Genomic DNA, 10,792 nt, shown 5'->3' on the forward strand with positions numbered 1-10,792 from the left:
CATTTTTAAGTGGAGCTATTCCCTCAGGAGATGCCGGACTGTATAAAGTGGGGAAAATGAGCTGAGAGGTGGCACACATGGATCTCCTTTCCTCTTCCTCCTGACCATGGATGCAATGAAACCAACTACCTCAAACTGCTACCTCCTTGACTTCCTGCATTGATGGACAGCACCACTGAAATGTGAGCCAAATTAACTCCCTTAAGTTGCCAGCATATTTTATTACAACAACAGGGAAAGAACCTAAGATATCCAGGAATAGCAAATGTACCCAAGTTTTTAAAGAAGCCAGGAATTTGGAGGTTTTTAATGTGAAATCTCTTCCATTTAAAAACTGGAAATTATAAAAAAAAAAAATTGACATCTATAGACCAAACAAAACAGCCATGGATTTCCTATGACCCAATCTCTGAGCTGTCAACACTTTCCCTAATACCTACAGCAGGTACTCAAACAATATTTCTTGAAGAGCCAACCAAAAACTTAAAAAAAAATATTTAACAAAGCTTCATGCACTGTTGGCAGTTATAGTTTAAACTGAAACTTCTTTCCTATAGCAATATTTAGCAATTCCTATTAAATAAAAAATATACATCTACTTGGTAATTCAAGAATGTAAAGATAGAATTGCCCACGTACATGAAGATATGTACAAATTCAATGATATTACATATAAAAGCAACATCCTACAAAATAAATATCAACCCATTATACAAACTAGAATAAAAGTCATCATTTAACTACACAATGATATATGGAAACATGCTCAGTGGTTAAGAGCATTTGGGGCTCTTCTAATAAACCCAGGTTGTATTCTAAGCACCACATATATAACTCCAGTTCCAGGGGATCCAATGCTCTCTTCTGACCTCATGAGTATGCATTTGGTACACATACATACATACATACATACATACATACAGGCAAAATACACATAAAATAAATTTAATGGCCGGGTGGGGGTGGCACACGCCTTTAATCCCAGCACTCGGGAGGCAGAGGCAGGTGGATCTCTGTGAGTTTGAGGCCAGCCTGGTCTACAAAGCGAGTTCCAGGAAAGACGCAAAGTTACACAGAGAAACCCTGTCTCAAAAAACAAAACAAACAAACAAACAAAAAAACAAAAACTAAATAAATAAATTTAATGAAGACATTTTAAAGAAAAAGAATGCCATGCCTTTGGATGTACCGAATACAGAAAAACTTCAAAGAACACTCTAGAGAACACTATAATACCAACTGCAAATGTTGGAGTTTTTAGATAAACATATATACATTGATAGTTTCTTACATGGGCATATAAAAATTATGGTGCAATTTACAAGAAACTAAAAATTGCAACCATTGGTGAAAACATACTTTTCCTTCTCACTTCTCCGTGTATTCTTTCACAAGAATCCTTCCTTCCAGACAGGGTTTCTTTGTTTGCTTTGTTTGGTTTTCAGACAGGATCTTGCTACCTCTGCAACCCAGGCTTGTCAACTCCCAGCAATCCTCCCAAGTGCTGGGATTATAGCATGTCTCACCATGTCTAGTGTCCTACTGTTCCTTAAGGACAAGCTCCAACCCATTTACAAAGTCACAATGGACTTCTTATAACCTGGCTGAATCTCCCTCCCCAACTGCATTTCTTATGTGCCCAAAACAGTATGTACCGACTGGTGCCTACTCAAATGTGCCACGCTCTCACCCATCAGCCCTCATGTTACTGATCCCATGGGCTTTCCCCACTTCCTTAAACTTCCTTACTATTAATTATCTCTAGCTCCCAATTCTAAATTAAGGTGGTGTTCTTCAATATCTACTTTTATTGAAGAACCCACCTCCAAGTGTTGTGATGGCCAATCCCCTTCTCTTCTGCCTCTACACTCTTCCTCCCTTAGCCCCCACCAGACTTTAAGTTGTAGTCTTAGTTCCCTAGCACCACAGAGCACCCTGACACATGATGTACAGTCAATGAAGAAACTGAAAGAACATTATGATTTCACTGAAAATAATGGACTTGGATGCTACCCCATTTACTCCTACAATAATCCTGTGAGGCAAGTGCTATTCTTTCTCATTTAAAAATACTGAGACAAACACTGGTAAAATTACAGATTAGATAACTGTCCATGCAAATGTTCCCTCACTTTAAACATTTTTACCCACTTGTGTCCCATCCATGAAACTGCCTACACTTTGCCCACTCATTACTTCTCATATTTAAAAAATGAGGTAGGGTCAGGCGATGGTGGCACACGCCTTTAATCCCAGCACTTGGGAGGCAGAGGCAGGTGGATCTCTGTGAGTTCGAGGCCAGCCTGGTCTACAGAGCAAGATCCAGGAAAGACACAAAGCTACACAGAGAAACCCTGTCTCAAAAAACAAAAAAATAAGCTAGGGAGACAGCTCAATCAGAAAAGTGTTTGGACTTGACTTCCATTTCCAGAACTAATGCTTTAAAATGTGGTAATATCCAGAGCTGGCTAACCAAACAGCTTCAGTTATCAATCAGTAAAGAAACTCAGACTCAAAATAAATAAATAATTGATGGCCAGTGCCTGAGGAACCAACACACAGAGCAATTAGCATGCACCTGTCCAAAATTATTAGAAAACATCATTAAATGCCCTTTCTGGCCAGATCTGATGGCACAGAACTTTAACCCAATCTTGAGACAGAGGAAGGCTGATCTCTGTATGAGTGCATCTCAGTCTACCTGGGGAGTTCCGAGACAGCCAGGGATACATAGTGAGACCCTGTCTCCAAATTTAAATAAAGAAATATAAACAAACAAAAACTTCCAAAAACTGAAACCAAACTAAACAAAAACTCCTCTAGTCTGAGCAATGATTAAAAACAGACATCTTCAGTGTCTTATTCAATACTGGTCTATCATGACACAGAATATCCACATCATTTGAGTCTGATTTCACATACATTTTAAATATGTAAAAATTCTGCAAGCGAGAAATCTTGCTATTTAGCCCAGACTGTCTGTCCTTGGACTGCCCCAGTCTGTCAAATGCTGAGATTATTTACATAATAAAGCTACATTTTATAAGAAAAGGACCCACAGAATCAACTAACTCATAAGACTCACAGAGACTGAACCAAGGATCAGGGAGCGTGTGAGGGTCTGATCTAGGTCCTCTGCATGTATGTTAAGGTTGTGTACTTGGTATTCTTGTGGGAGTCCAGCAGTGGGGGCTGAGACTGTCTCTAATTTTTGCCTGCTTTTGAGACTCTTTTCCTCCTGCTAGGTTGCCTCATCCAGCCTTAATATAAGGGAATGTGACTAGTCTTATTATAACTTGATACACCATGTTTGGTTGATATCCCTGGGAAGCCTGCCCTTTCTGAAGGGAAAGGAGGAGAGGATCTTGGGAAAGGGGAGTGAGAAGGGGAAGGGGACTGGGAGGAGAGGAGGGAAGGGAAACTATAGTTGGGATGAAATACGAGAATTTAAAAAAAAAAAAAAAAAGGCTCAACTACAGCATAGATAACACCTATCTAGTCTTCTCCTTTACTTGTTTCAGAATAATGGACACGATCATATTTCTCCTTATCATTACTTAAGGAACAGGAAATAGGGATAAATTGTTATCAAAAAAAGATCTTGAACTTGTATTAGCACTAAATGTGTGCCCTTCACTATAATAGTGATAAATTTTATGTGACTTCAAATCCAACAAATATTTTTAACCCATTCTGATAAAAGAACTGCTAATTTCTAAAAATTAAAAACAATGAGATAAAGATTAACTGACCAACTTTCAAGCTTTTTTTCTTTAATAATAAAATGTTTTCCTTCATTTCTTTAAAACAATTTTAACTGATAACGTGTTTAATATCCCTTATCTGAAATGTTTAAGCTCTAAAATGTTTCAGATTTCAAACAATGCTGGGTTTGGGGATATCTGAGGTAGTAACGAGTGTCTTGATTAGAGAAAAATCTAAATACAAAAGCTACGCCATACATAGAAACTGAAGGTTATTTTATACAATACTCTTGATGCACTTGTGTGGAGTTTAACACTGAGGTTCTACAATGGTGCACAAAAACTTAGATTTTGGAATATTTAGATTTCAAGTTAGATATACTCAGTTATATAACAACACCCTTTATCCGCTTAAGATGATTTTTACTCTAGGATTTGCCTTTATATCATTTTTAAAGAGTCTGTTGGAAGAAAATACCAGAAGCCCTTGGACCACCTCCAATAAATGTGAGAAAGTAAAAAGATAATATATGTTGGCTTAAGACAGCAAAACTAGCAACTGAAAAGACCTAGAACTCAAACTCACACCAACACAGAAGTTCTAAAATCAATTGTCTTCCATAATTTAGTCCAGAACAGCATTGATTCTAACATCAAACACAAAAGATCACACTTTTAACTATACATAAACTAGGACAGTGATACTTGATTTTTTTAAGAAAATAAAGACTGCTACTACCATACAAAGGTGACTTACTGATTATAAAAGCAACATAGAGCTTCTGTTCTCATTTTACTGAACATGTCATATTCAATCTAAACACACAATTTTTTTTTGGGGGGGGGTGTTTCGAGACAGGGTTTCTCTGTGCAGCTTTGCGCCTTTCCTGGAACTCACTCTGTAGGCCAGGCTGGCCTCAGACTCACAGAGATCGGCCTGCCTCTGCCTCCCAAGTGCTGGGATTAAAGGTGTGCGCCACCACCGCCACCAGGCTAAACTCACAATTTGTATTCTTACTGTAATTCACACCTAGCTCCAAATGGTCTTTGCCTGCGGTTCCCTTACAGACATCTATTTTCAGTTAACGCTGTCACTAAGGTACATGTTAAAAAGACTCTTCACATACTTAACACTCCTTTACTACAGAATAAACAGAAAGATGTGCAAGACTGTACACTTCAAGAAATCTTAAAATATGAAACTTGAAACCAAAGAAATATGAAATACAGGAACATCACCAATTTTATCTTCTTGTTAATAAGTGTAGTGTGTTCTTTTCCTAAAATCTCCTTTTACAAAAAGGACACATAGACATGCACAATGCACAACTAGGAAAGACCAAGACCTAACTTCCACATCATATCCATTAACTAATGTGTAATTCCTTTAAAATCAAAATTTGCTGTGAAATTATAAGACAATCTAAAGCAAACTGTATTTTAAAATTTATCCTAAAATATTCCAGAATCAGAGTTGCTTGACTGGCTAGAGAAGCACAGAAGTGTGAGCAGGCACATTTACGGAGGGTCCCAGGTTCAATGCCTTCAGCTACTTTAAGGAATGTATTCACATTCCAAAATGCCCCAGAAACTTTTCTTCCACTAATGTAGGGAATGGAATGAAAGATGAAGGGGTCCTGAGCAATGGAATGAGCAAGAATGATGTTAATGACTTATCGGAGACGGGAAAACAAAAGCAAGTCAGACAGTGCAGTGCAAGTTTCTGTACTTTTTTTTTTAACCATGTTTTACTCTAACTTTCAAAGGTAAATCTTTTTTTTCTAAACTTTAGAATTTACAAAGATTTCTCTAAATGAATTTAAAATCAAAACAAGCAAAGAAACAACAACAAAAAACTCACTGCCTCAACCCACTAAGCTATATGTCAGGACAGCATAGCTAATTATAAGACAAATATTCAAGTAACAATTGCAACAAACCTTTAAAGTACTGAAATACATATTTCATTAGTTTATAGCATCCTAACAAATTATAAACTGTAAACTTCAAGGGTCTGAACAGAGAGCTCAGCCATAAAGCAAACATAATGCTCTTATAGAGGACATTAGACAGCTCAGATGGCCTGGAACTCCAGCTCCAGGTGATCTGATGCCTCTTGTCTCCTAGGGCAATGGCCTTCCAGGGCAACTATATCCCTGTGCACCCATACCCTCACATGGTATGTACGTATGTGTATATATACACACATATATTTTAATTTGTATTGCCTTTCAAAAATAATGCAGTAATAAAAATGACAAGTACAACAAAATTTTTACAAAATATAGGGAAAAATTACTTGTCTAAAAGAATTTGTTCTTTTTGTATTATAACTCAAACTGAAACTTTGTCTTCTGTTTTATCACAAAAATTTCTTAGATTATAAAAGTGAATATTATATAAAGTTTAAGTCTTAAAAAATTTGTGTAGTTTAATAATTTGAGACATAAAACCCCTTTCCTACAAAGCACATATCTTTATGACATTCCCTGTATCATGTGAGTGTTAAATTCCAGATATGTTAATTCAGGTGTTACTGAGCATGGTATACTGAACTCATGAGATTCTGAGCAACATTTACTTTAGACGGGGTACTAAAGGCAACATGTTTGAAAAATAGTGTGGTCCCATACATCTAAAACAATTTCTAAATATCAAGTTCAGAGGTGGATCAATTCGATTGCACTTTAAATTATTTCTCTGAAATAATGGGAGTATGTTTAATTGCAAAAGTTAAATATATAATGTTTAAAGTTTTAGCACTAGGTATTTCATTTATTTAGAACAGACATAAATCTGGGATCATAAAAAAAGAAGTATTTAGAAAAATCCTTTGGGGGTCACGTCATACAGTGGGTTAAGGCACTTGCCACTCAAACCTGTGAACTTGAGGTCCACCTCTGAACCTCATCAGGAAGGCAATCCACTCCTCAAGGTTGACCTTGGACTTTCTTGCAAGTCCCTGCACTCTTTCACACATGTAAAGTTTACTTCAAATTATTGTAAGTAATTTTTAAATACTGAACACAAAACCTATGTGCTCTTTGAATTTATGAGAGCTAGCTATAAATGTTTTTCCAAACTAAATACAGTAGCTACCATTTCTTACAAGGTCTTCTATAATGTTATTTGAAATCTTATCCATTTGAACATAGAAATCACATCTTCACTCATTTTTTTTCTACCTTGCCAACCATCATACACTGAAATGATGAGATCACTCATCACTAAAATTTAAGATTTACACTACTCATATGCAATCCTTCCTTAAAATTATGGTAGGTTTCCCACCAACAAAACGACACTATTGACACTTAAGGCTTAATTTCAGCCATACAATATACCTGAATATATTCTTAGCATTAATTATCCTTACCTTAGAAGGATGTTTGCATTGTACACGGGTTATTTTATAATTTTGGCATTCATGTTAAAGTCCAAGACTCCAATATGAAAATTAGCATTTCAAACATGGCCACACGCAGGAAAATAAGGCATTGTTGGCCTCTGGTGAATAAAGCGCTAACAACAATCTTTATGTCCTTAGTGGCAAAACAGCGGCAGTTATTAAAACACTGCCATGTACACCTGACACAAATCTACCTGGACAGCACTAAGGACACTTAATTCTGAAAGACCGCAGACGGAAGTTTCTCCTTGAAATGAAAATTCCCAGTTACCTCAATTAGCCGATTTCCGAGTGCATGAATATAAACGGCGGGATGTCACTGCCTCACTGTACGCTACCTACAGTGGGTGCTTCCTGATTTTTTTTTTTCTTTAAACTCAAATCTGCAAGGCTAAATGGGGTGGATTCCTAGAAGCCGCGATTTCCCCCCCCCCCCCGTCCAACTGGGGTCCCCTCTGATAACTGACCAGGACCGCAGCCCACCCTGCAGGAGGCCAGGGAGCCTCCAGCGCCCGCCCTGCGACTCGGTGGTCCTCCCGCACCCACCCCCCCCCCCCCACGGCCGCGCTGCGCTGCGCTGCGTGCGTTAGCGGGCGCGTCGGGCAGTTGGCTCCCGACAGCCACTCACACAGATGCTGCGCTGGGCGGTGGTGGCCCAGCAGGTTCCGAGTCCGGGCAGAGCAAAGTTCGAGCCCCGGCCCTCTAGGAACTCGGGGCAGCGCAGCGAGAGGGGCGCAACGGCGGGCGGCCCGCGGGGTCGTGTGCAGCGCGGCCAGGAGGCCCAGGCCCCGACGCTGCTCCCGACGGGGCGCAGCCAGCCCGCGGACGCCGCCCGACGGTGCCGCCCCGGACCCCCGGCGCGAGGGCACCCCCACCCCCCGACTGTGGCCGTTGGCAGCGGTTTGCCGGTCACCCCCCGCAGCTCCCATCCCCGCCTCACCCCGTCGGGTCTTCTAAGGACAGACTTAAAAAAATCCCCGGACCAACGAGCGCAAACGGCCGCCGCCCGAGCTTGGGAGCCGCGCTGGGGGGGGTGCGGAAGCCGCGGAGGGAGGAGTCGCCGCGGGACGGGGCGGGGAGGGGCGTGGCCAGCGGGGCTCGTGCGGGGCTCGTGGGGGTCCTCGCGCCTCGGGGCCTCGGGGCCTCGGGCTCCGCGCCTCAGCCTCACGCGGTGTCCCCCCACCTCGGCCAATCAGCGGCCGCCCCTGGGGATGAGGGGGCGGGACCGAGGCTGGAGTCGCTGGCGACAGGAAAAGGGGACATGGAGTGGCAGGCGCGCTGGCCAATCGGGAGGAGAAGAGCGAATCTTGGCGAGTGGGGTTTGGCGCGTGGAAGACTTGCAGGCGTTACAAAACAAGTTACAAAGTGAACTTTGTGTGCCTGCGGTGGAGGAGACTGGAGGTAGGCTGAGAAAGTTCTTTTGTCCGGTTGGATGGGATTTGCAAATCTTGAACTACTGGTTTGACCTCCCCCTCTCCCCAACAGTCATGGGGACCATTATAAAAGAGGACGGGGAGGGGTGGCCTCCACAGCTCCTCCACTTCTCCAAGTCTCCTTCAGACGGATGTGATGAGACCTGGATGATAAATAACGTTAACATCCTTGTAGCCCTTGTATGCTTCTCCACGACCGGCTCTGTTCGGGGCGTGTCCATCTGTTCTCTCAGCCAGGTGTGATGTGTTTTACAGACCAGAGAAACCCACGCAGACAGCGCTAGGCGTTTGCACAGCTTTCACAGTGAGTGGCTCCAGGTTTGTGCCGAAAAGTGCGTATAGACGCACTGTGATATATATGTACTATCTATCCCAAAGCGTGCGTACCAGGAGAACGCCATGTACAACGCCAGGGACACATTGGCATCTAGGAAAGTAGTCATTCTTAAACTCCGCTCTGCTCAGAACACTTAAAACATGTTGAAAGCTTAAGCCTATAGTCTAATAGACGTGTTTGGCTTTGTTGTTTTTAAGATTTTTTTTTTAAACCTCAAAAACTGCAAAAATAAGATTTGTTAAACACTATTTGCTAGGCAGTTTTGTTTCTTCAGGAAGAAAAGGATGTCTACATTCTTTGTTTTCATGTGGGTGACTTGTCCTTTACCAATACTGAAGTCTACGAAAAGTTTCTGACTAGGTGAAATGGTTTTTAATAAGCGTTGTTGTAAGAACCTTTAAGAGCCAGTAGGTGGCAATATTTCATTGTGAGATGTGAAAGAGTTCTTAGTAGTAGCCTGGGGGCGGGGGCTATTTAACTTTTCCAATTTGGGGCTTTCTTCTCACACCCCACCCCCAGTATAAAGGAAAGCAAGTAAAGAAGAGTTTCTTAAAGGGCACTAGAGTGAGGCTGTAGATCCTTGCTTTAGTAAGACAATGTTAAAAGACTCCTGTTACAGATACGCCCTTTCGGTCAAAATCTTAAAGAAATTAAGTAAAATTCATTAGCAGATGTCTTTTTCATCGAATGCTATTAAAGACCGTGATTTCTGCAACCAAAAATAGAGGAACAGCCTCTATTGGATTTCCAAGAAATGGATATCTGAAACCTTGTTTGCCACTAGAATTCAAGAATAGATTCCAAATTAGAATTTGTTAGTGGCTTTGTGGGGACGGTGATCGGAATGGGGAAATATGTGAAATGTAGATGATGCTTTGGACAAGAAAGAAGCCAGATGCAGGAAATAGCCATTGCTGAAGGCGACAACAGAAGAGAAGAGGTGCCACAGCTTGGAGGGAAATGATGCTGACTGATAGCTCAGCATTAAAAGCCCTTGCTGTTCTTCCGGAAGACTCACACCCAGTTCCTACCACCCAGGTCAGGTGGCTCACAACTGTAAGGCCTCCAGTTCCAGGGGATCTAGCACCACTGGCCTCTGTGGGCACATACCCACATGCCAACACATAATAAAAAACTTTTTTTAAATAGAAGGAATATGCAAAATAGTTGGTTAGAATAGCTTGGATATATGTAAGTATACTTTCCCCCAATGAAATGCAAGCTTTGGAATATTTAGAAGTTAGTTTTATAGATGTCTTATAAAATACAAATCCCCAAAAGGTAAGGAAAACAATGGGAAGTCCTTATAAATCTTTGTTCTCCAGCTCCCTGATAGAAATAAAGGTGAATATTGTATATAAAGGTTGGTGTGTTGCAAGAGACTCCTCCAGCCATATCTGGTAGTCATGACACAGAGCCCAAAACATGGCAACTCCTGGTATGTTTCTAGAACTTTTATCACCAGTACAGAACTCCGGCACAGGAAACAGCTCTACTTTAATCTGACTAATCTTCAGTCAAGATGACACCCTTTCAAAAGTTTGTGTTTTGTTTTTGTTTCTTATGATGGTGGTACATACAGTCATCTTCCCAGCCCACTGGACCACTCTCTCCTGGTGGTGTGATACCTTCTGCAGCAGAATGGCTGCCTGGCCAGAGGTTCCTGTCACTTTGAACCCTGAGCCATTATCAAGATGTCTGTAAGGCAAGGTGAGTGATTCAGCCACGCTTTCTCTGGTGATGGAAATGAGCCATCTTATGCTCTACCTGTATTGTCCTGTGACTGACAGTCTTGCTTTTATGGCAGCAAAACAGACATCACAGTCTTGGTATGTAGCTCAGCATCAATGGCCAAGACCTCAGTTAACATTACAAATTGAAGGAAGTTCTGATGAGAACAGAATTTCTG

The 10,792-nt window shown here is 41.3% G+C and overlaps 1 protein-coding gene across 2 annotated transcripts in view; it reads right to left on the reverse strand.

Moving 5' to 3' along the window:
- Positions 1-8,249, reverse strand: part of Rbm46 (RNA binding motif protein 46) — a 50,837-nt gene extending 42,588 nt beyond the window's left edge. For both annotated transcript variants that reach the window (XM_036190606.1, XM_036190607.1), the window contains exon 1: positions 8,054-8,249. The gene's annotated coding sequence lies outside the window, so the exon portion shown is untranslated. The remainder of the gene's footprint in view (positions 1-8,053) is intronic.
- Between the last annotated feature and the right edge of the window lie 2,543 nt (positions 8,250-10,792).

The sequence above is a fragment of the Onychomys torridus genome, chromosome 6 (genome assembly GCF_903995425.1).
Source record: "Onychomys torridus chromosome 6, mOncTor1.1, whole genome shotgun sequence".
NCBI classification, from domain to species: Eukaryota; Metazoa; Chordata; class Mammalia; order Rodentia; family Cricetidae; genus Onychomys; species Onychomys torridus.